The 25,073-nt window shown below is 38.1% G+C and overlaps 1 long non-coding RNA gene across 2 annotated transcripts in view; it reads right to left on the reverse strand.

Moving 5' to 3' along the window:
• Positions 1-25,073, reverse strand: part of LOC121076860 — an 80,612-nt gene that overhangs the window by 37,465 nt on the left and 18,074 nt on the right. The window contains exons 2-3 of one of the 2 annotated variants that reach the window (XR_005823764.1): positions 19,810-19,939; positions 5,708-5,854 (exon numbers count right to left, since the gene is read on the reverse strand). This is a non-coding gene — a long non-coding RNA (uncharacterized LOC121076860). Of the gene's footprint in view, positions 1-5,707; positions 5,855-19,809; positions 19,940-25,073 lie in introns of those variants that run through there. The other variant, XR_005823763.1, reaches the window with a different exon arrangement.

Raw genomic sequence — 25,073 nt, forward strand, 5'->3', positions numbered from 1 at the left:
CTTCAATATCTGTTCCCTTTGATTTCTGACATTGTTTGCATCATGTAAAAATGATATTCGCTGCATAGTGAATGTAGTATGTACTACACAAAAAGCCTCAGGCTGTTGTTGTTGAAAGATTTTTATAGCTTTAAACATTGACAATATCCTGCCAACAGTCCTTTAGTTGCTTAAGTGAAATATAAACAAGAAATATGCAGAGTTTAAAATCCTAGAGAAAGACATAATTATACATTCATGGACAATTTGTTTCTTTGGAGATTTTATTATCCACACATCTACTTAATCCTGACGTTTTCACAACAGCAAAGTTCACAACACTGCAGCTAAGGTTTTGTCAGCACTTTCATTATTAACTTATTTTTACCATGGCTACAAAGCATTTTGCTTTTCTGAAACTAGACACAGAGGCCTCACTCTCTTTTAATAGCTCCTCAGTTAAACCCTAAGTTTACATCTTGAGAAATCTCAGCTCTGCAAGAGCAGCCTCCAGACCTTAGGACCATTTTGAAACACCCGAACTTGTTTCCCAGACTGAAATATACATATGCATACAGTCGTGTAGCACAGGTAATGCACCTTCAAGGCGCACAGAAAGCCTCCCATCTGCAAATGATACAGACAAACTAGACAATATTGTTCTGCAAACCTCCAGTGTCTGACTCACAGCGTATTTATTCTAGAGCTCATCTCCGAAGGCAAAAGGGTTATGGCTGCTACTTTCAGATGTTTTGCAACCCACTCAGATTCAGTGAGGCTTCTAGACCTCCTGGGCAGATGTGCAAATATCCTGAAATCTCTAAGACAGATTTTCCAGGTGGGGAGAAAGGGGACATATATAATGAAATTGCAGTACAACAAATAGTTGTTGCAGACAGCCCGAATGCCACACTTAATGTAAGGTAACTCCTTCAGCTGTACTTAAGACCAGAACACTGTACAAAAGTTAGCATCCCCACAGGGCTTCTTCTATCAATCTAGCATATCTTTATCCTGGGTAATCAAAAACACATTTCACAATTCATATTCTGTGCTACCCTAACCTATCCCCTTTAGTTGAATCTGGCTCATCTGAGATTTCTGTTAACTTTCTTCTCCCACATGCTACCTAAATGAACAAAGAAAGGAAGAATCTCACTATACTATGAGACACTGACCTTGGAAAGAAGAACTGCTGACATGGTATACGCAGTTGGGAATCCAGTTTTTAACCTGAAGTTTCAGACAATGAAAGCATCCTTTTTAACCTGTCAAGAATCAATAGTAATCCAAAATCTTTCAGAATGTTCATTACAAACAAAACAAAAATAGACTGCCTTTGATCTAATTGCTGTAGACAGTGAAAAAAATATATATCTGTGCTGTGGTACATGAAATAAAATTTTCATTGCTAATACCTGAACAGATTTTGCCTCTAATTTTTGCCCATTTAGACCACTTTTAATTATACTGTTCTGTTATGTGTTTATAAAATATGATTTTAAGAATATATTAATTCTTCCAGTCTTTCTGGTAATAAGTTTTCCTAGTTAATCAGATTAGTAACTGTGCAGTTTCAAGTCAAATGTAATTAACTAGTAAACTACTGATAAAATTTTAAAAGGGTCAAGCTGCTTCCACAATAAGTGAAAATGCCTCTTGCACTGTAGGATCAATAGGTTTCCAAGTCTCAGAAAGAATCTTCAATATCTTCCACTAGCAGCAGTAACACAGCAATTCAGATGCTCTGAAGAATAAGGAGAAGGTGGGGGAAGAAAGAACTCCTCCAGACTCCTCCATGAAGTGACACTTCTGGGGTCTACTAGAGTCAAGCTGAGATAGGTTTGCAGGACCTCAGAAGATAAAAAAAGCTATTCAAACTCTTGCTATTTGCCTCAAAGTTCCTAAACTAAAGGGAACTAATTCCAACTGAAATCTTTCTAATTGTTTCTGCTAAAAATATGTCATCCTTATGATGAGAAAATTAATTTTACATTACTTGGATTTTTGTGTTGGTGTCTCTTGCAGTGTGATAAATTTTTTACATTGTTAGTAGAATAGCTAATTGGGGGGTCAGATTTACAAATGTGTATCGGCCCCTAAAGATGGAGAAACTAATCTCAGAATTCACAAGTGTCTGAGCCTGATGCTCTTCAGATGGGTGATGAAATTGATGAGCTCTTCTGTTTGTACCTTAGTACTTCATTATGCTAAAAAAGTTGGCAAGTCAGTATCATATAGCCCTCCTTTCCATGTGATAATAGTTTTGCCAGAAATAAAATGGGATAATGTACTGTTGTGGCATTTTAACTTCTTTTTCTTGTCCTCTCATGTTGGCTAATTATTTCTTTGTGGTTAAATGAGCTAATTATGCCTGTATCATAGCTCTTTCTGAGGCAGGAATCTCCTTCTGTTGTTGCTGATAATTAAATGGATTGAGCTTGATTTTTGGTCTGGGATACAGTTCTAAAGCATTTTTCTTTATTGTACATGGTATGAAGTGGTAAAAATAATTAAAAGTGATGTTTTGTCGATCACAGAATGGAGGCAGCTTTTCAGCTCTGGTGCAAAAGGTTTTGTAAATTGATTTAAGTTACTAAGGGTGAAAGGAAGGGAAAAGAAAGAGGAATTGTAACCCTTCTACTTACCCCTAAACAATATTACAGGAGTTAGAGAACCCATCTAAATTCACATGACAATAAGGAGGATAATGATATGTGAATGCCCTTCTCAATTATCCCATGTCTAAAATGTATATTTTTTTCTTTAATTACACTCATCAAGTCCTGGACGCATTTTTCTTTGTGAGGCTTGACAGAGTGGAACTACAAGAAGCTGAAACTTTTATACAAAGGTCAGATATACTGTAGACAGCACTTCTCCTTACTCTAGAAAGGATGCCCTCTTTGATCTGAGAAAAATATTGTCCGTTACAATAAAATAGTGCTTTAGTCTTCATGCTATTTCTGTTCCAAGTGTCTCCTAAGCAGAGAATATCACCTGTACCCAGTTGCACAAATTTCATACAGTACAGAAGGGTAGAGGGCTCTGTATCAGGGATTAAGCTATAACCTCTAAAACATGTGACTTCCACACAGCACTACCGTCTGACTCTGACCTGGAAACAAACAGCAAAATGCTAAACATTTAATTAAATGTATGTGTATATTTATGTATCGTGCATTCTCTCCTAGGCCACTTTAAAAAACATATTTTTTACTTCAACCACCCTTGTTGGCATTACTAATGTTGTGGACAGAGGGAGATTAATTTTAATATAGACACCTCGCTGTGTACTAATCACAGCATCTGTGTAATTTCTTGTCTGTCTATAAGGCTTGAATCAAAGCTTCTTGATACTGATGGGAAAATACATATTGATATCAATGGGATGTAGAGCAAACTAGGTATAAATTGACAAAGCAATTTCTCATCATAGGCAGAACTTTCTCATGACAGCCTACACTATGGCATGAGGACAAATTCTGGGTATAAAAGGAAAGAGCCTTCACTGAAGGAAAAGAGGTTTGGGGAAAGAAGAGCCCTGGAAGGAGAAGATGAACTACAGGATAACCCTTTTGGCTAGAGAGTGAATAAAGAGTAAATAGCCATTGAGATTCAAGGCTCTAGACTGCCTGTGGGTTACCCATCCACTGCATTGCTTACTGTTAGTTTGCTACATTTGAACACTTTCAAATCTGAAGTAAACCAATGCAGAGACCTTGATACATTTTGTTTCTCTTTAAGTATTTATGCCCTTCTGCAAGGGTAATTTAACTATTTTCAAGCCTATTTTAAATTATTAAATCTTTCATTTCCTTATTTCAAAACCAAATCTGAATGGAGAAACAATGAACATATAAATAAAACCACATAACTGGCACATGATGAATATTATCTGGCTAGAAGAGCATATGCTGCCTCAGTATGTGAGGATCAGAAGTGGAAGAATCAAGCAATTAACCTCCGGCACTCTGGGAACATGACTTTTGAAAGGAATTGACTTTCTCAAACTATGTGACTTTCATTAAAAAATAAAATAAAATAATATATATATATATATATATATATATATATATATATATATGTATGACAGCAAAATAAGTTTCCATTCTTATATTGCCAAGGAATCATTTAATACCCTACTTCCAGATGTTACGATGATGTAACATATCCATGAACTGAAAATGGTCATTTATATCCATGACACTCTGTGGTATTAGTATTTGACTATTTCTAGTTGCTGTGCAATTAGTTTCATACTCCATATTTTTAGCATCTCTTTGAGAATATGTTCCATTTTGATTTCTAAAAGCACTAAGATTTCCTTCAACAACTGACTCCAACTTCAAGGCAATTAATGCTTAATTTGCAGTTCCTTCTCCTCCATTTACATTTATCAACTGTAGAAACACTGCAAATTACTCCAGATTATAGATGTGTCAGCTAGGACAGTTTTAAACAACAAAAAGAGACTGCAACTCTTTCATTAGGGTATGCTTTCCTATTGCTGCTTACTACTCTTCAGGAAGCAACAAGTGTTGAATATATAAATGTTCTTATAGAAACATATAAATGTTTACAGTGGCAAACAAAATTATTTTAATAACTCTTTAAAAAATTGGAACCTGTGAAATCACAGTTTTTATAGAAGGGTTCTTCATAACCCTGAACATAAAGGCTTATGGAATGTAAGAGAAAGTAAACATTTCTTTTGTATGCTAATACCTAAGTTTGCAGATAGTCTCTTTATATAGTTATATTACCACCTTTATTAAAAAAAAATCAAACTTATTTGCATGCCTGAAATATATTTTTATCCCACTAAATTATTCTAATGGGACTTGGTAGAGATAAAAGTAAACTGTTAAAATATTCTGCATGGCTAAGTCTGCTATCTGCAGGTATTATTCATTCACTAAGATAACATTTTTAGGGTTTGGTACCTAGCTTCCTGAGAGTAAAAATAAGCCTTTATCTGTCCTTCAGGTTTATTAACAGTAAGTGATTTCCACATTAACATCAATAGCAATAATGAAGATGTCCTTTTCAATTCATCCTGGGGAACTCTGAGTGAGAACTGTTATTTGGTGAAACTTCATTCTTTAGTAGAGTCCAAAGATAACTGGGTATTGAAAAGTCCATCTAAATCAACCAAATAAATCTTTCGGTTACCAAATTAATAATTTCATTGATGCCATCAGCATTCAATTTTCACTCCATTAAATTCCTAAATTCATGTGAGAATGGCACAGCAAACAAATTAAAATGAGTTTCTTATAAAAATGAGAATGATAAGATTACGCCTTCTAAAAAGCAATCTAACTCAAATAAATTATTTTTAAATTATTAAATGAGGCATTACATTAACTATAAAAGAGGAGCATGAAAGGGCACTGGCCGATGGAAAACAAGACATCTATAGACCTCTATAACCTTCGACAATTATATCTGTAATAATTGGCTCATAAAACTTTATGGGAACTTTTACAATATCCTTCTTTCTTACGATAGCATTCTGATCGGCAGAAAGATTAGACAGGGAGGAACAGAGACATTTTTTTCTCAGGAGCACATGGCTAAATGTTTTCCCATAGCCTTTTGTGGCTTTGCTCAACGCAGAGCATTAGAGCAAAGTGTTACCTGCTCTGTGAGGAATATTAAATCACTTTTGAACTACATCATGTTACAGTAAGGCAGCTTAGTGTCAAGGAGTTCTGCAGGAGAATTCAGGATACAAGACAAGAAAATTCCATAATTGTTTTCTTTAGACTATGTGCTCAGTACATTGAAGGTTTGAACCTTTAAATGTCAGGTTTGATATGTTCTCTCCTTTTCAGTTCTTGTTCAGTCAACTTCATAGAAGGCCAGAATTCTGAAGAATGAACAAAAAATAGAAAGAGACTGCAGTAACATCTTGATAGCTAAGCTGTGTGAATAACAGAGATTTTCATATACTTCCTATAAATGGAATAAATGCTACCTCCTCCTTGTGGTGGGATCCTATCAATAATGTACACAAAGCAATAAATGGAGCTGAAGAAATAATTCACTGACGTACCAGACTCAGAAGTCTGTGCAGGTAAAATGGAGGTTTGTTAAACGAAAACAAATTCAGCCTTTCTACTCGGTGGCTGTCTTTGCAGATAACTCCTCCTCCTCCTCAGTCACACACACATACATCCCTACACCGGTGCCTTATTTTCGCTATCTTCTGTTCACTTGCTGAAAAAATACAAATGGAAATACTATGTGCTGGAGTTAGATAAACATTTTATATTCTATTTGAAAACCTGATGCAGTAAAGTGTATGCAAGTTGTTTCACTGACTTTTGTGGAGCTTCTTGCCTTAGATGAGAGAATTGCAGTGACGTCAGGTCTGCTCCTGGTTTTTAGGGGATAATAGACATATATAGTCACTACTATACCACAGCTTCCTAATAAAAGTCTTGTGGGCACTAGTTAAATCCTTCTCAAAGATTCTCTACTTGCCTCCTCCTGATACAATGAGCCAGCCTGCTCTGAATCCAGGAGCTAGAATGCCTGCTGATTCTAGTAATTCTTGCTCCTATAAACTAAATCCTTTTGTGGTTTCCCTTAACTCTCCATTCTAACTAATTTTAAAGTGAAAAAGGTACCAAACCAGGCAACATTAAAGAACCAGAGATAGGAACTCTATCCAACAATGTGAGTGCTGTTTGAATTAATGCACTACAGGGTTTAGATAGACCTGATTTCCTCACCTTTGATTTCCCAGTGATGACCAGAATAAATAATTGCCTTATTAAAGGACTTCTGAAGCCAATAGAGCAAGGTAGAAAACACTGAAGTCACCAATTCAGCCTTTGATTCTATCTGACAGAAAATTAAAAATGAATGAGAAGAAAATTAATAATAAATGTATTCACGGCCTTATTGGGATTCATGACTCTCTTGCCAACATTAAACAAGTTCCACCAATTGTTCCTCTTAAAGTGAAATAGCATCAGAACTGCAAACTGTTCAAGCAGTGTCAGTGTATTTTTTCTTAGGTATACAAAAAAAATTCAACAGATTACTGCCTCAGTTGCAAAATCCTTAAGCTAAGACTTTTAGCAAAGTCTCTGAAGAAAATTATACTTTTACTTCTTAATACGCGTGAAAATAAAACTTAATACTAATGGCCTTTAAGTCAAACGAGTTTGAAGGCAAGCTCTCACTTTCTTCCTTGCATCAAACAGCAATTCAACATCAGGAGGGTTCTCAAAAGTTAATGCCCCCCATCATCCAAAGGACACAGGGCATTTTACTAAAAGTACAAAAACACATTTGCACCTCAACTCCCTTTCAAGCAAGTGTTAATTCACAGAGATGACATCATACTTATTATGAAATGAATCTTATCATCAAAATGGTAAAACCTTGCAACGTGTTCCAGGACTAAAACTTAGTGATATAATTACCTTGTGTACCCTCAGCCACATATGAAAACTCTCTGACCCATGACAGAATTCAGGCAGCTCAACGCAGCCAGTCCAGTCTGTGTTGGAAACTCAGGGAATGACGTGAAGTCAGGAGCCATAACTTAGTATCATAAAAGCAGCCAAGAATCAGAAATTCCCTTGAGCCCAGCATTCTCTCACTAGCTGTGACCATCATCAGACACTTAGATGAAAGTAAATACAGCTATCTCATGTATTCCTGCTGCATAGTCCATCCAGCAACCAGACAAAACCGTTCAGTTCTAGTGGCAGATTTTTTCACCTCTTCTGGGATCAGCCTCACCCACAATTATACATATGATCTCCAACCAACCTCTCTACTATGTCTGAGAATTAAAGAAGATCACCTTTAAATTGCCAAAATTTGTTAGAAGAAAGATTTACCATTTGCAATACATAGTTGGAAAAATGAAACACAATGAGATTGAGAACTTGTCCTTTCAAAGATAACAGACTGAAAAAATAAACGGCCACAAGAACAGTTGTGAATGATATAGGCACGGTTTGGTTCAAAATTATTTTTTGAAGTCAGGAAAGAATAGATTCCATTTTGCTCAGGGACAAAAGTGAGAGCTTGTTCACTACTGTCAGCCTACTGCGGGTCAGGACGATTTGACAGTGGGCACAAGAGCAGTCCTCATTCTTCATGGATGCACAGACTATTCCCTTAAGAACAGCGTCTAGCTTTGTGTCTGCACTATTCATTGTGCATAGTTCTGCAGAGAGACGAAAGGATCCCATGCACCAGCTACCTCTACTGCAACTGAGTATTTCCAGAGGCATTCCAAGCCTTACTCTGTCTTTTGCACAGTGTTGGGGCACAGAAGCAATTATCCGGCTGTTCTCCCTGCAGTCCCCCAAAGCAAAGCATTTTTGCTGTCTTAGGAGCAAGATGACATTCTACATGACAGAATAATAGTGATTTTCAAGGCTGAAATCAGTAAACTTTAAGCAAGATCAGTAAGTACTGGGAAGGACTGTATAATATAGTAAGTCTTTCAATATGATGCGTGATCTCTCATGTTTTAATTCATAAATGGTATCTACCATTATCCTTTCAATGCACTTGGTTGGTTAGGGTTGACATTTTATATCACTGTATTTACTGATTAAATCTAGAGTCAAAGCAGAACGAATACAAATCAGTTTGTTGTAATTACTGCAAGGCTACTGTACGTTACTGGTCTATTTCAAAACTCATTTCTGTGGCTGAATCTCTGGAAACCAACTTGCAAAACACAAGACTAAAACAACTCTATACTTTTCATTGGGAAAGAAAACAAGAAAGGGAAGAATTTTCCTGGCAAAATCTATGTCTGCACAGCTGGTGAGAAAACTGATTGTCCAGACTCCAGCACTGAAGCCTCAATGCCACATCACAGGATAGCCAGATCAAGTGTCCTATTAAGATACAAGAGCCCGTTATAATCCCGCTCGTTCAAGAAAATCAAGGAAGATCTGCCCTGGTGTTGAGGTAAATTATGCTGCCATTAATAAACATAATCATAAATTAGTAGCAAAGAAATAAGATGAAAGACATCTGTTTTTTAAAAAGCAAATGCCTTTTACAGCTCAGAGTAACAATAAACACATTTGTATATAATACACAGGAAATAACGTTTGCTGAGAGGAATAGATTTCTCGTCTTCATGGAAGTGCATTTTCGATATTTTTATTTTGAGAATTTATTTATTACTTGGCTATTGGATCAAATTAATTAATAAGATAACTCCAATAACTTCAGTAACTTTTTCACAGGGATAAATTTAAACCTAATGCAAATGTATCTGCTGATTTCAATCAGTTTTGGATCAGAACTTTCATGCAAATTTGTAAAGTAATACAGAATGTGCCTCATTGGGGCACATTAGCCTAAATATTCTTGTTAAAACCATACACCATTTCCAATCCATAAAATTAAATAGTAGCTCATAAACTTATAAATATGTTTATTAGTCTTTCAGAGACAGTCACAGACTAGTAAACATTTCAAAGTCTGCATCCCTCTAGCCCCAAGGGTGTCTTCTTTAAAGAAGTCATTGATTTTCGTCATCAAAAAACAAGTATTCAAGTAACAGTCTCAAACACAAGCTGATGGTAAAGTACCCAGGATTCCCAAAGGTGCCATCTGTAAAAGGATCATTGATTTTGACCTTTTGGGTGGATTTGTCTTTTTTTCTTAGTGTTTTATTATGTGCATCAATAAAAGGGAAGGCAAAGAAGACAAAATGAGAGAGAGAAAATATAACTTTTTAGAGATTTATGTTTGACTTCTGCCAAGAAAATATTTTTGCATTCAAGTAACCCACTGTTATCAGCTCTTCAGCAAAAACAAAACAAAACAAAGATAACCTAAAGCCAAAACACCCCCCCAATAAGTGTGATTGTTTAGATCAGTAATTGCCTAAAAAAATTATTCCAATTATCTGTTTTTCTCATATTCCTCAAGCCTTAGCATCTCTCATGTGTGACTTTAGTAAACATATCCGTATCCATTACCTTCACCACATATGAAAGTATAGATCTTGATTTAGGAGGAGGATACAGAGATCAGATTCAGTTGTCAGCTACTGTTACAAAGACTCTAGAGAAGGAACAGTGAAATCAGCCCACAACCCTACAGGAACAGGAGGCTGAATTTGCCCTATGTTATCTTGTACAAATACTTTTATGCTGTTAATTCCAGTTAGTGTGTGACAGTAAAATACAGACTTGTGTGGCTCCCCTATATTTCAAACAGGGTCAGGAAAAGGCAGATTTTCAAGCTTTGCACCAGCAGAAATAGCGTGAAGTCTAAACCACAGGAAGAAAGGCAGCAAGGTTATGAAACCAAATCTGCTTATTCTCCAGCACTTCAAATGAACAATACAAAGAAGAGGCATGACTTCGCTGAAAGTGAAGTGAAAGCATGACTTCACTGAAAGTGGGCACATACCAAGTTACTTGGAGAGAATTTCACATATAAAATGCTGAAAATAGCAGGAATCATGTCCAGTACGGCTGCTTATTCCACCTCCAAACTAGTAAAGCCCTGCATATAGTGTGACAGGATTGCCTTCACCTTCCCACAGCAACGCAGGCAGTGGAGAAAGGCGCATAGAAAAGTCCTTTTGCTGGTGCCAGATCAGGTCTGGCAGGGGACCAGACCAGCAGGTGATGCCATGGCCTCCATCCCTGGTAGATAATAACACAGAGCTCCTTCAAATGCCAAGACCAGCCCCTGCACCAGCAGTCTAAGCCCAGTTAAAACACTTAAGGCTGCATTTTTGCTGCCACCTGTACATTGCATATTGCCCATTTTAGTGAACTTCAAACAGGAAAACCACGCAACCTTTATTTTCTAGCTCAAACTAAGCCATGTCAATATTTTGCCACTGCTATTCACATGTATCAGGAATTGTATTAAGCACAGGTAAAGAGGGACTGCACTGTCCAAATGTGGAATCAGGAAGATAAAATGCACACGATTTGCCCCATTAAGCAAGTTGCATCTGTTCTGCACTCTCCAAGCATACGCTGCATGTGAAAAATGAGAACTGTAAGCTACATCCACAGCATCTATCTGTACTCCAGCTGTGAAGGTTTATACTTGTATTCCTTTTCAGCTTCTACAATGGATTTAACTAATGGCAATTTTGCACATTAGTAAGAATTCTTCTAAACAAAACAATCCTTTCAGTGAAAATGAAGAGGCTTTGAAAATGATTGCAAAGTAGATTAGGGATCACTTATGGTAGATAGCTGTTGACAAGATACTGCTTGTGATTACCATGAACATACATTTATAGGTGCCAGAAAGGAAGCTCATCATTGAAATGATAAAGACATGTCAACATATGCTCTAACAGAACAAGTTATGTCAAAGAATTCCTGTCATTTCAACAGGAAAATTTCCTTTGGCTATCTACCAGAGGACATTCAAAACAGCCCAACAGTTACCTGTATGATTCTAATCCACCTTGGAAGGAAGCAATTGTACCCTAATGCTAAGTGTATCCTAACGCTAAGTGACACAGTCACTTTACTTGTGTAACTGATGTTCGGTGATAAAACATTTTTGGTGAATATGCTGAATATTAAGCAATCTCTTTTACTCTCTATTTCATTCTTCTTTATAAATGGGTACTAGATTATTGGATTATCACTCTACCCTGTGGCAATCAGGCTAGTATTTAAGTAATGCTCATGGGATCTCCAATAAAGACTGAGGAAGCTTTAATATAACATTTGCTCTCACAGCTTTTAAAAATTTTGAAAATATTTCCTCCAGAAAGATAACTGCTCCACTGTTCTTTCTCACTGCTGTCTGGCCTCAAGTTTACATGAACAAGAACAATCCACTGTTTGCAAGTCTCTCAGTCCCTAAGCATATGCAATTGAATATGTATCTTACATACTCAAGTGAACAGAGAATGGATTCTGCTTGGATTCACCTGTTACTCTGCAGTACAGAGTCGCTGCCACCATTGCATGGGTCAGGGAATATAATAAAGAACTTTATTTGGGAATGTTTTTGGCTTCATATTGGCATTTTGGATTCCTTTAGCTCACTTATTTTTAGCTCTGGATGATGTGACTTTGTTAGACAATTTCAAAAAGTGCATTCCAGTGCAGAAGGCAGTGGCAGGAGGTCAGGATGCAGAAACTGATTAAGACAGTCTCAGAAGATAATTCTTTACACAATTTACACCTTTCTTCAGCATCCTTCTGCAGCCCCATTCCATCTTCAGTGTCATGCTTTGTCTCTCTCCAAACCTTTATCTTTACCACAGGCTAAGCCCTAGCCCAATATCCCAAGGTATCACCCAGATGAACAAGCCTGCAAGGGAGAATTCATCTTGCAGACTAATCTGTCCTTTGTGATAGCTTAAAGTCTAGAGTTAGGTTCTCCAGTTACTCTTTCCTCTCCCTGGTCCCTCTTTCTCTTCCTGCCCTCCTACAAGTCCCTTCAGGCTCCTCGAGACTTACACATCTGTGCTTTCTTGACTGTCCTTGTCATTCCCCCATGCTAACTCTAATGTGTATGCACCCTTATGTTCTTTTCTGCCTTTATCCAGTTGACCCTAATTTCTTTTTTTTGTTGTTCCCTACAGAGATGCATCTGTTTGAACTGATTGGTACAGCACCTTTTGTTGTTATTCAGCGATACTGCACAGTAACCCACCTTGAAGCAATGCTGTTGAAAAAGTTGAAGGACTAAGAGAAGAGCAAGTAATTGGAGAAATAAAGAATTCAGGGGGTTTGCTGGGGGAAGCATCCTATGCATTTGCCTAGCACACTTCTATCATAAGCTGCCACTGCCTGTGAGGCACTAATAACAAAGTAACTGTCCCTAGACTGTGTCAGATTCCAAAACGCGACAGTGCTTTTAGAAAGGAAGCAACATGGAAGCAAGAACTTTTCTCAGATCAATGGCAGAACCTGTGTTCAAGACAGAATCAGCAGTAATACAGGTGCTTAAACAGCTCTTTATAGGCTCAGGCCCATAAACCATTATTTTGCAAAAACATGAAACACAATGCCAGCAAAAAACTGGGGTAAGCCATCAGTGTTTGTTTCATCCTGGCACAACCACTCCTCCTTTTGGGATGTTGTTATTGTGTCTGTCAACGGGTGGTCAGAAACTAGGGGAGACTGACCAATTAGTGGAGTCCTCATCTGGTGGAGTGTCACGCTGTGTGTTTGTCCTACACACTACTGCATCTGACACTCAAAATGCGATTCATGTGGTGCCCTGGCAGCAGCTCTGCCTGAGGAGCCAACAGGGAGCCTCCCTCTGGGTAAGCCAGCAGGTGTTAAGTGTATGCTAAACTGGTCTCAGCTGGAAGCCACTTTTTCAATGTTAGAGGATTGTCTTGCATATCCAGCATAGTTTGCTGAGTGTTTAACTAGAAGCACAGAAAGAATAATGCTTCTTTCATCTATTTCAGCCTATCATTAATAATAAAATTAGTTTGTCTCCCTTTTAAGGCAGGTTCAATAATATATTGCAAATTTAGAGTAAGCTCTAACTGGAGCAATTAAATCAATTCAACTTCCTGATTATAATAATAATAGTACAGAAATGACATGCAGAAAGTGAATTCAACACACAATTTGGAATGATGAAAGACTGTGATAACATAGTAGTAATGTTAATAACATGCTTATTTGCAAAAGGTCTGTGTTTTGTGAAACAGGGGTTCAGCCTGTTATTTCCCTTACTGGTACCCCAGAGATTGAACGCCACATTTACTGTCTGTACGTATTTAAAATGGTCTGCATTTTAGAAATAATGGCTAAGATATTCCTCAGTGGACAAAAATATCACACTTAGCACTGCACTCCATTTGTGCCTTATATTTAGTTAACACAGAAGTTAGTGAGTAGTGGGTTTGTTAAATACCTATCCATGTAAATCTCCTCATATATATGCACTGTCACATGTCTGTCTATAGATCAGTGACAATATAATAGTTTTGCCTTTTTTTTTTTTTCTTTCCATCTCAGGGGCCTCCAAAACAAATGCAAAGATATAAATATTCTTTAAATAGACTTTTGGATGGTTTGCAGACTGTTTAATAATGATTTCTATAATGCTTGGAAATATCTTTTTATGGATTGTTTTTCTGTTTTAATAGTAGTGAGGGATGTTGCAAAAAGTTGAGGCATATGTACAAATGATCTTTGTTTTCTGATAGCGGAGGGCCATAAGGACGATGAGAGGGCTGGAGCACCTCTCTTGTGAAGAGGCTGAGAGAGCTGGGGTTGTTCAGCCTGGAGAAGAGAAGGCTTCGGGAAGACCTCAGTGCAGCCTATAAGGGGGGCCTAAAGGGGGCCTGCAGGAAAGCTGGGGAGGGATGCTTTGTCTGGGCGTGTAGTGATAGGACAAGGATAATGGCTTCAAATTAAAAGAAGATAGGTTTAGATTAGATATAAGGAAGAAATTCTTTATTCAGAGAGTCGTGAGGCCCTGGAACAGGCTGCCCAGAGAAGCTGTGGATGCCCCATCCCTGGAATTGTTCAAGGCCAGGTTGAATGAAGCTTTGAGCAACCTGGTCTACTGGGAGATGTCCCTGCCAATGGCAGGGCTTGGAACTAGATGGCCTTTTACGTCTCTTCCAAACTAAGCCATTTCATGGTTCTATAGCTGGTAGGTATGGATTTAAAGTTGGACGGTCCAAAGCTGGATTATTTTATCTATTTAGAGTAACAGCCATAACACTTCTTTTAGCAGCCTGAAAGAGATATGAGAACCTTCTGATAAAAAAGGAAGAAGTGCTGTGGAGGAAGGAACTTTACAAGAATGCCTACAAATATCCACACAAGATACATTATATGTAATAAATTTGAAATCAGAAAGAGGAATCTTCAGGAAGATGTGCGGACAGAGCTCCTGACATCTTTTCAGGGTCCAAAGTGAATGTTTAACATAAAAGGAATATTGGGCATATACTTTAATAGCAGAGTCAGCTCCAGCACCAACACTCCTGTTGACACAGTACTGGGAAACACAGTAGGATGTGCATTACCTGTGTGTGTTTATGAAGTCAAGAGGTGCTGTAACTGCCTATACACATACTGTTCAGCTTGCTCCACTTGGAAGGAGAAACACGTTTAAATTTAATCTTAATCCTCTTTCACTGAAGTTTAAAATAATAATGTATTTTACCTATTGACTGAGAGAGGATAAAAGTAAGCAGGTACACAATCGATGGAGAATGAAATACTTTCAGACCCTGTTGTGGGTCACATTATTGGTGTCATATTTTAAAAATTCATTCTCTCAAAATATTTCCAATTAGTACACCATTAATGGCCATAAGATAAAAATATCTTGTTGAATATGAATGTGAGTTTAAAATTAAATAGTCAAGCCTTTGTTCTTTCTTCCAAGCACTGCCTGAACTGTACTGTCTCCTCTTAGCTCTTCTCCTAATGAAAAAGCTCTGTCTCCTGTCATTTTAGAAGATGACAATAGGAATGGGAGGCTGGAAAACAAAGGCGGACAAAATGCATTAGCAAGAATGTCTACAAAACAGTTGTTAAAATGAAAAGCTATTGCCGTAATTGAAGAGTCCTGGCTGGTATCTTTACGCAATGAAATAAAAGAGAGGGCAAGTGCACAGACAAAAGAAGAAGATCTTCATTAGGAGTATTGTCTACCACATGCTTCCTCTAAATGAGAACTTCCTAAAGGACTGACATTTCCATTAAAAGGGCAGGCATTTCGCTATGAAATGCCGTTCAGTTTTAAAGGCTCAGCTTAGAAGCAATTTAGAGCACATACAACGGTTTCCAATGCCATCTTTTGATTGCTTGGTTGGCTCTTTATGTGGTATCACAGTTGCCACACGCACGATAAGGGAATTCCATTATCACCAACAAAACACTGTATGTACACATCAGGGTTTGTTATTTACCCCACTGTTCCTTTATACTGCTTAGGAAATCAGAATGTGTATGCATGACATTTAGACCCAATTTCAGCTTCTATATACTGACAAAGTGGATGAAAAAGAGGCTTCTGATGGCAGGGCTCTGGCCCAGTGGATTAAAAATACAGTAACAAAAAATTAATGTCAACAGATGATAGTAATATATCCTTCAACTCTCACTTTCCCTTTAGAAGCAAGGCACAGGCATGGACTCCAAAGGTAGCCAATTCTTTTAACTTTGTATTTCCCTGTTCCTACTTCACGTCTACACTCAATGCCACTCTGAATCTGTTAGCACCAGCAAGAGTCTTTTAAGGGTTTTCATCATACTTAAAAGGCAGGACAGGGGAGCTCTAAATTAGCTCCCCAATCAACTTTTTAAGTAAGACTTAATAAGCCTACTGACTTTTCAGGAGTCGTTTAGTGCCACTTCCCTTCCCAGTCTTGCTGTGACACTCAGCAGCACTCGAGAAGTGACTGTGCTTGCCTAAATGCTGAATTGGAAGCTGATTTAGGTCTCTTCTCTTTCCCACTCCAGCAATTCACACTCACGAGGCTAAGGACAGTAGAAAAGAAAAGAAAAAAACAAAAGAAAAAAGAAAAGAAAAGAAAAGAAAAGAAAAGAAAAGAAAAGAAAAGAAAAGAAAAGAAAAGAAAAGAAAAGAAAAGAAAAGAAAAGAAAAGAAAAGAAAAGAAAAGAAAAGAAAAGAAAAGAAAAGAAAAGAAAAGAAAAGAAAAGAAACATTCTGGTAAATTTAAAAAAGGTAGCTTTTTGCCAGCTGCATATAGTTCTCTTTTCTTTCACCTAACCTTTGAAACAATGGAATCTCTTTCAATACTCCTAACGACGTAGTAATATGAAAGTATTAACTTACTTCTAAATTTACTTTTTATCTTAAGCCTAATGGGAAATGGCTGGAGTTCTGTGATCTTTTCTAAGTTTCTTGAATTATCTCATGAGCAGCTTGCTGCAGTTCTTTTTATTAACCTCCAAACCTTACTATTTAACCACACATAGATATAGGTCATGCATATTGAATTGTTTTCATGACAGTCTAGTGTTTAATAATAAACTCTACTCCAGAAAATTAAACAGTTCCAAAGCTGTGCTCTACAAATGTGGTTTTGGAAAGAGCACCATATGACAGCTCAGATGGGCAAAGAAACCAAAGGACATTAGCAATGCTCAGTGCAGAGTCTTTCTAAGTTGAATAATTACTTAGGAATGATTATGACAGAGATAACAGGATATAATAGAAAATAACAAAATAATAAAATATCAAATGGCCAATGCCAGCCAGCTGGCTATTAAAAGATTACCACCAAATAAAATCAATAATTGAATTACAAGCTGTTTAGGACCCAGAGTGTTTCCTTCTTCTGTATCTAGCAAGCTTTTCTCATAACTTTGATAATCTGATGTCCTTTATGGAATTTGATTGTGTAAAGGTGATGTAATATTTATTGGTTTACAAATGAGTCCATCTTAGATTTGTTTTTCCTCCTTTCTGTTTACCACAACATATATTTTTTTTTTAAATTTATGTATCTATCCACTGAAATATTAATGCAAGTTGGGTCCATAGGGAAGCAATCTTGTTTCTGCAGATTGTAGTTGGTGCTTTGAGACAACTCTGCGAAGTAAGTAAACACAGAATAAGAGAATTGGTTTTGTGCGTGCTTTCCTCAGGCACATGCTCCCCACTCCCTTTTTTAAAGTATTTAGAATTACAGAAGTGTTAGCACTTCCACTGATGCCAACAGGAGTGAAACATCTGAAACCTGCCACAGATGTTTCCAGAGATTACTGTTTTTGTTCTTTATAAAAAGTTGATAGGAGCACTTATTCTTTCAAACATAATAAACAGATTATCTGCTACATTGATCTGAGGGTTAACCAATTCATTTGATGTGCTATTCACAGTACTTGATTAAAAATGTACCAGTTTTGAACATAAGGAAAATGGACTTTCTTCCAAAGATTAAAGCTTAAACATGGCTTCCTGAATGGTAAACAGACAGAAAAACAAGTATTTTTAAGGGAAGGGAGTTATTCAGAATGGCAACATTCAACTGAACCTTTTACCATAACTTTGTCAGTGAGGATCCTCTCCAATTCAGAGTATTTGTTGTTCATGTAATCTAACAGTGCAATATGTTGCCTGAAAACTAATGATGGAACTCTCTCCAGTTCTAGATCATCTGCAACCTCCCTCTCACTCCCCAAGTTCATGTCTGTTGGCAACCATACTAAGGGCAGCTGCAACATCACCAAATATGCTGCCACACACTAGTGAATGCTCCACAGTGCCACCTACAGCTTCTGTGACCAGGCAGTGTGACGTCTTATTTTATCACCATTGATTTGTGTAACAACTTTCTGTGGGTTAAATAGCAAAGCTCAGTCTCTATAGTCATCAGCCTGAGAATTTATAATTTCTTTAAATGGTAGGATATAAAAAATAGATGTATTACAGAGAAAGACTATGTAGAAAATGAGGTGCTTTTCCTGTTGCACAGACTTTCAGTAACTAGAATTTGGGCTCCAAATATGAAAGCATCACTTACACTTTTTATATTAATACAGATATCACTGCTAATAAGTACTTTCAAGAAAGAAATCCTCACTAAACTGCATCTGTGGATTTTTCTTGATCTTGTAAAAACTCTAGCTCTCAAGCTATTTTCAGCAGCAGCATTAATGTCTTATTCCACCCCCCCCACCCCCCCCCCACCTCCCCCCTTCTTCCTAATCCTCATCCCACCTATCAACCACTTACATTTCTGGTTCACCTCTTCCAGTCAATCCTCCCACATCTCTGCCACATGATGTACCAACATTTCTTTCACCTTCAAATCTTTAGACAAACTTCAGATTACTTGCTTTCTACTAAAGCAAAAAAAACCTTTTTTTTTTTTTTAATGTTTCTTCACTGCCCTGGGGATTTCTCACTATTCTTCCTGTCAATCAGATTATTGTCTATTCATCTTTCTACTAACATATGTAAAATGTTCTGAAGTTTCATCATTCGTTCATCCACAGACTTGTAAATTATCCATTACTTCTTTTTCACTCTGACCACAAAAATACTTGGTAATGGTTTCCTTGTTTTCCATCTTAATTCAGTAGCCCCCATCTTCTCTCTGATTTTTATGATGCCCACACAATACCCTTTTAATTCACACAAATGGATGGATATGGCAGGCATTCAAGTAGACCCCCTGGGAGAATTCTAATTCTCTCATATGGCCAGAAGAACAAAAGCAGGCAGCTGTTGAAAAGGTCATCAGGAAATACAAGCTACAAAAAATAGCCCCATCATTTAACCCATACTAGGCCTACATTTCAGCCCCCTCACTAGGCCTGTGGCACATCATATCAAGCTGAATTTATTACCTTCATGATATGCATAGCTTTTTCGTGCCTACAGTGTAACACTTTTTTTTTTTTTTTTTTGTGAGAAGTAGCCTGACATTTACACCCTTATTCTCTAATTAATGGCATCCTTCCCACCTAATGACTTATTCTTCCATTCAGTTTTGGCCTTATAGCCCCAAGTATGAATACACCGACTCACAAATGCTTTTGCCCCAGCATTCAAATATACTTCTTATTCCCGTGCTTGGTAGAAAAAAATAAGCAAGTTAAGCTCTTCAGTGTGTCTAGCTCATGTTGTTATAAAAATAACTTTTTCCCACAGCCATCTTTCTGTGTGCCTGAAGACTCCATCCACTGCCTGGTCCAGCCTCTTCGTCGGTATAAACTGGCTTCACACTTCAATCTAGTTCTCACCCACTGAGGCTCTTTCCCCAAGTTAGAACTGTTATTAATAACAAAACCTTTCACCAAACAAAAATCTAGAGGAAAAAAATTAAGTCAACAGTACACAGAGGCAGTAATGAATGCCAGTTTGCACACTATAATATTGTACCTTGCCATATGTTCGAGTAGCTTTCCTTGGAGAATTCCATCTTTCTCGCATGGACAGAAGAATGAGAATAACAAACTGTTGAAAAGGTCATCAGGAAATACAAACATTACAGATGGCATAGGTGAAAGCACTGCAAAAAAGCAGAGAGCAGAAAGAATGCGTAGGAGTATCGTTTTCTAATTGGCAGTACTGAGATAGAAAGTGCACTTGTACGCTACCTTTATTAATATTAAAATGACTATTGCAAGGATACCTTACAATGTACTTGCCAAGTAGCCCTTTTTCTAATAGAGAGATGAAACAACTTCTTCTGTCACTGACATTCTGTGCTGAATGTTTCTCCTTTTCAGGAGGTTTTAAGCAAAAACGAGCAATCCAGTGATCACTGAGAGGCACACTGATGTCCTGCAGAGGAGTTTTCTCTTTGCAGAAAGTTACGTTAGAATTCAAGGTTTTAAAGTACACCTTCTGTCCTAAGCAAGAATAAATATATTTTCTTGTCTCACTGATGTCCAGAGACCCTCCACTCCCTGTTGTGCTGTTAAAGAAACTCATGAAGAATACAAGGAGTTTCACCAGTTTCCTCAGCAACTCTTAGATCAGATGATTTTTCTTACATAACAGAAGGTCATTGAATCACATTTCATCACAGTCAGAAGTATCCAGAGAAAGATAATCAGATACCATGACTAAAGCACAAGGTGAGTACAGACACTCTTACAAGTAGCAGGCTGGAAGTCTAACTCAGTGAAACTAACAGTGCTTTCTGTAAATCTGGAGGTTTTTGAGAGAGCTGACTCTGAAAAAAAAAAAAAAAAAAGAACAACAACCAACCAACAAAACAACAATAAAAAACACAACACAGGTATTAGATACTATCAAAAAATCAACAGTTTTCTGTGTTATAAAGCATTGTAATGTTACTCTATACACAGAAAGGATTCTGATATTTAAGACAGAAGCCTAACAAAAATGAAAAAATAGATGAACAAACTCATTCAACTGATGAGTCATTCAATTAAAAAACAACTTATTCCATTAATCACTATAGGCAAATGGCAGAGTACAAATATGTAAGTGTATGGACAGAGTACGTACACAAGGAATTCTCCACATTTTTTCCCCAGTAGCTTGACTTTAGACAACTGGAAAGGTTACATACACGTTCCTTTAAACTAGTGCCGACATTGGTATTATTGCCCCTAAACCGGAAGGATGTCAGAACAGACCCAGCAGGTCTTTGAGCCAGCAGAAGTTGGTCCAGTAGCTACAGCACCATAGAATACAGGAAAGCACTAGCCCCACCCAAGAGCTCAAAACAGAGAGGGACCTGTTATAACCTCAGACACGAGTATCCTCCATTCAGAACAGATAACAGAGACTAAACACTTCACTGTTCAGTTTACTACTCTGCAAAGAGAAGGAAAAGATACACTTGGAAAAAAGAATCACAGCATCACCTCGGGACAGAGAGATCCAAGATCATTCAGGCTGCCACAATAAAGAAGATGGCAATGATTATCATAGAATCATAGAATATCCCAAGTTGGAAGGGACCCATAAGGATCATCTAGTCCAACTCTTGACACCGCACAGGTCTACCCAAAAGTTTACACCGTGCGACTAAGTGCACAGTCCAATCGCTTTTTAAATTCAGACAGGCTTGGTGCAGTGACTACGTCCCTGGGGAGCCTGTTCCACTGTGCAACCACCCTCTCGGTGAAGAACCTCTTCCTGATGTCCAGCCTAAACTTCCCTCGCCTCAGCTTAACACCATTCCCGCGGGTCCTATCACTGGTGTTTACAGTGAATAGGTCACCTGCCTCTCCACTCCCCTTCGCGAGGAAGTTGTAGACTGTGATGAGGTCCCCTCTCAGCCTCCTCTTCTCCAGGCTGAACAGGCCCAGTGCCCTCAGCCGCTCCTCATATGTCTTCCCCTCTAGGCCCTTCACCATCTTCATTGCCCTCCTCTGGACACTCTCCAACAGTTTAATGTCCTTCTTGTACTGTGGTGCCCAGAACTGCACACAGTACCCGAGGTGAGGCCGCACCAGCGCAGAGGAGAGCGGGACAATCACCTCCCTCGACCGACTAGCAATGCCGTGCTTGTTGCATCCCAGGATACGGTTGGCAATTCCATTGCACTGGGGGGACAGTTTAGTCCAGAGACAGATTTACTATTTGCAGGAAGTAATCATGACAAATTGTGATGATTTAACAACCATTCTCTTAGGAAAGTTGTTTAATGCTAATCTGCTGCTTAACAGGATTGTTGTCCTCAAACTGCTTAAAAAGGCCTAGGCCAAAAGGAAAGCCATGAATGAGCTTAAAGATCAGCCTTGCTCACGCAGCACAGAAAGCTTCAGACAAAGCTTTTTGAAAAGCATGCAGAGATAGACTTCAAGAAATTGACTATGCAGGGAAGTTACTGAACATAAATGAGGACATGAAGTACACCAGCAATTTCTCACAAATTTACATGGTGGGAATACTAAAGGTTTTGATTTAACAGAGGCCACAAAGTACATTAGGACTGCTGACAAAATTATCCCCTCCTACAGTTTGCTTCAGCCCCCTCCAAAGACATTGCCAAAACCAATGAAGTTTAATAGTCCACAGAAGAGCTCCTTGCTGCAGACTGGCACGGTACTAACATATCTGACAGCAAGTTTGGAAAACTCTTCAAAGTCACTCTGTGCTTTGCTGTGGTATAGAAACAACGGAGCCAAGTCTATCGCAAGGAACTGGACTTTTCATTTTTGGCTGGGGTTAATAGCGAGTCAATACCTGTAGCTTGTTACGAGAATGTCTTTTTGTAGGCTGAGCTCAATCCATTTGCAAAGTAGATTAAATAAAGGGTACTCTAAGTGCAAAATAAGAACATCCCTCTAACTGTTAAGTAAGAGAATCCAGAGAGAAAGCTATTGCAGCAGAGTGTTACAGGATACAAATTATTTTTAGCTTAAAATATGCAGAAGACCAGAGAGAAAAAGACAGGGTAAGAAGTCCATATCAAGTGAGAAGCCAAACAAACCCCCCTGGAAATAATTCTTCCTAATGACTAGATCTAGTTTGCTGTACTACTCACGTGGCCTTTCCAAAAGGACAGTTTTTGTATATAATGTAATGGTCAATGCACTGGAAGGGCAGGGCTTGCAAAAGTAAAAAAAAAAAAAAAAAAAAAAAAAAAAAAAAAACCTTATCTAGAAAAGGTGGGGGGCTTTTTAACTCAGGCTCCCTGCATGACGCTCTGAGACTTGAAAGAAAAAAAGCATTTTCTCACATTCACTTTCATTTTCTTTCTCCCCTTTTATTAATAATGAGCAGTTTGAGAAATGATCACACTTCACACTCTTTCTCTGTCTTCGCCTTTACACACTTTCACAGAAGCATTCTACCAGAAGATGGAATTCATTTAGCACCAACATTACTGTTTACTAGACCTCCTAATTGTGACAGGTTTTCTGAGCTCGTGGGACTGCTGCAGTTTCTTAGCTGCATCAGAACTGAGGAGCAAGTTCTGTCTCTCTCTCTGTCAGAGATATAGCCAACAACCATGAGCAGCCTATGTCTGGTGGCATCCAACAGAAGCAGAACAATGTGCTGGGACTGGATTCAGAACAGCAGGTGCTTTGAGTTGGAGGAGCAGGAAAAGAGCAGAGGAACAAACACAACAATACTGGAGAATAAGAATTAAAACCAAAAAGGGATGACAGGTATGAATAACAACAGATAAAAACATGAAGCATTCTTTACCTTGGTGGTCCAGAGGGACTTAGGAAGGGGAGACAGGCAATTAAAGCCACAGAACTAACCCTGACCCAAAGAGACATTCTCCCAACATGCAGACAGACAGCTGTGAGATATCTGGGTCAGGTGCAAGGACTTACACTTTGTGTTCTGATGGCAGGGTGTCAAAGAGGATTCTGAGGTGGTCACTCATTCTGACAATTTGAGAGACAGATATTTGTTTACTATCATTAATTGTTACAAGCATTCTGCCATGCAGGATGGTACCACGCTTACTCAAAGATCTGGCCTACCTGCCATCATGCTATTGCAAGTGCACCTAGACTTTTACATCTCTTAAGACCCATCATCTATAGTTTCTGTTTGTTTGTACTATCTAGGCTATTTAGGTATCTTTTCTAAAGCAAACAAATATGCTTTATTTAATATAGTCATCAAACAGATCATTTTGTGAGTTGTTCCCCCGCCCCCCTTCCCTCCCCCTCCTCCCTTGGGCTACAGCAGAAATGCAGATACAAGACAATGCTACCCTTTGCTCTACTGGCAGTGCTTTCACTCCTCAGAGAACGTTGCTCCTACCCATCACTTCTAAAGCACTTTTGGCCTTTCGCTGGGGTATGGTTAACATGGTCCAGCACTAATTTATATGCCACATTCAGCAGTTCCAGGAATTAGATCAGATTAAGGTTGTAGATTCCCATAATAAGTCTGATTGCCAGTGTTTCTAAACACAGAGGAGATTGAATGGAAGTTTCCAGGCCATGACTTAGGTGTTTTTTTCTTGTTGGTTCCTGAAACTCGAAAAGCTTAGTAAAACAATCAGAAAGGCAATCAGAACATTGAAGTGAAATCCTTGTCCTCTGTGACATGACACATGAGGGGACCAGTCAATGGAACTAGTCAAAGATGATACTAGTCTTTGAACATGTGCCTAAAACTTTCCTTGAGATTTTGCCATCTATTTAAAAACAAAACAATTTCAAAAATGGCAGGTGCTGACAAATGGTTTTGTTTCTGTGGTCTCCATGAAGAATATCATTAATAATCACCATGACGTTGCTGTCTGAATAGTTGCTCAAGTTAAGTTACTGACAAATGTCAAGATGCATTAAATGCCTGCGTGAACTGGAGAAAGGAAGTCATACATACATACAGCATCCTGTGGGTTGCTTCACAAGCCATAAATCTGTTCCAGGCTGTTGAGATTTTAAGATTTCTAGATCTCTAACCCAAATCCACAAACTTCTGATGTAAATAAAGAAATCAAGAGCACAATTTTTTTTTTCAATGTACTCTGATTAACATGCCTAACTTTTGTATTTTCCTTAATTCACCTTAACTGTGCGAATAAGCTTGTAACCCAGAAACTGCCAAAGCTCCACTCCAAATAAAGACAGAAAAGGTTCATCAATGAGGTTCATTAAACAAGCTAGTACTCATGGAATGCTAACAAGATAGATGCATGAAAGAGCTCAGGAGCAGTTGGTTTTTTTTTTGTTTTTTCTTTTTTTTAA

This window comes from Cygnus olor, chromosome 12, assembly GCF_009769625.2.
Source record: "Cygnus olor isolate bCygOlo1 chromosome 12, bCygOlo1.pri.v2, whole genome shotgun sequence".
Lineage (NCBI taxonomy): Eukaryota > Metazoa > Chordata > Aves > Anseriformes > Anatidae > Cygnus > Cygnus olor.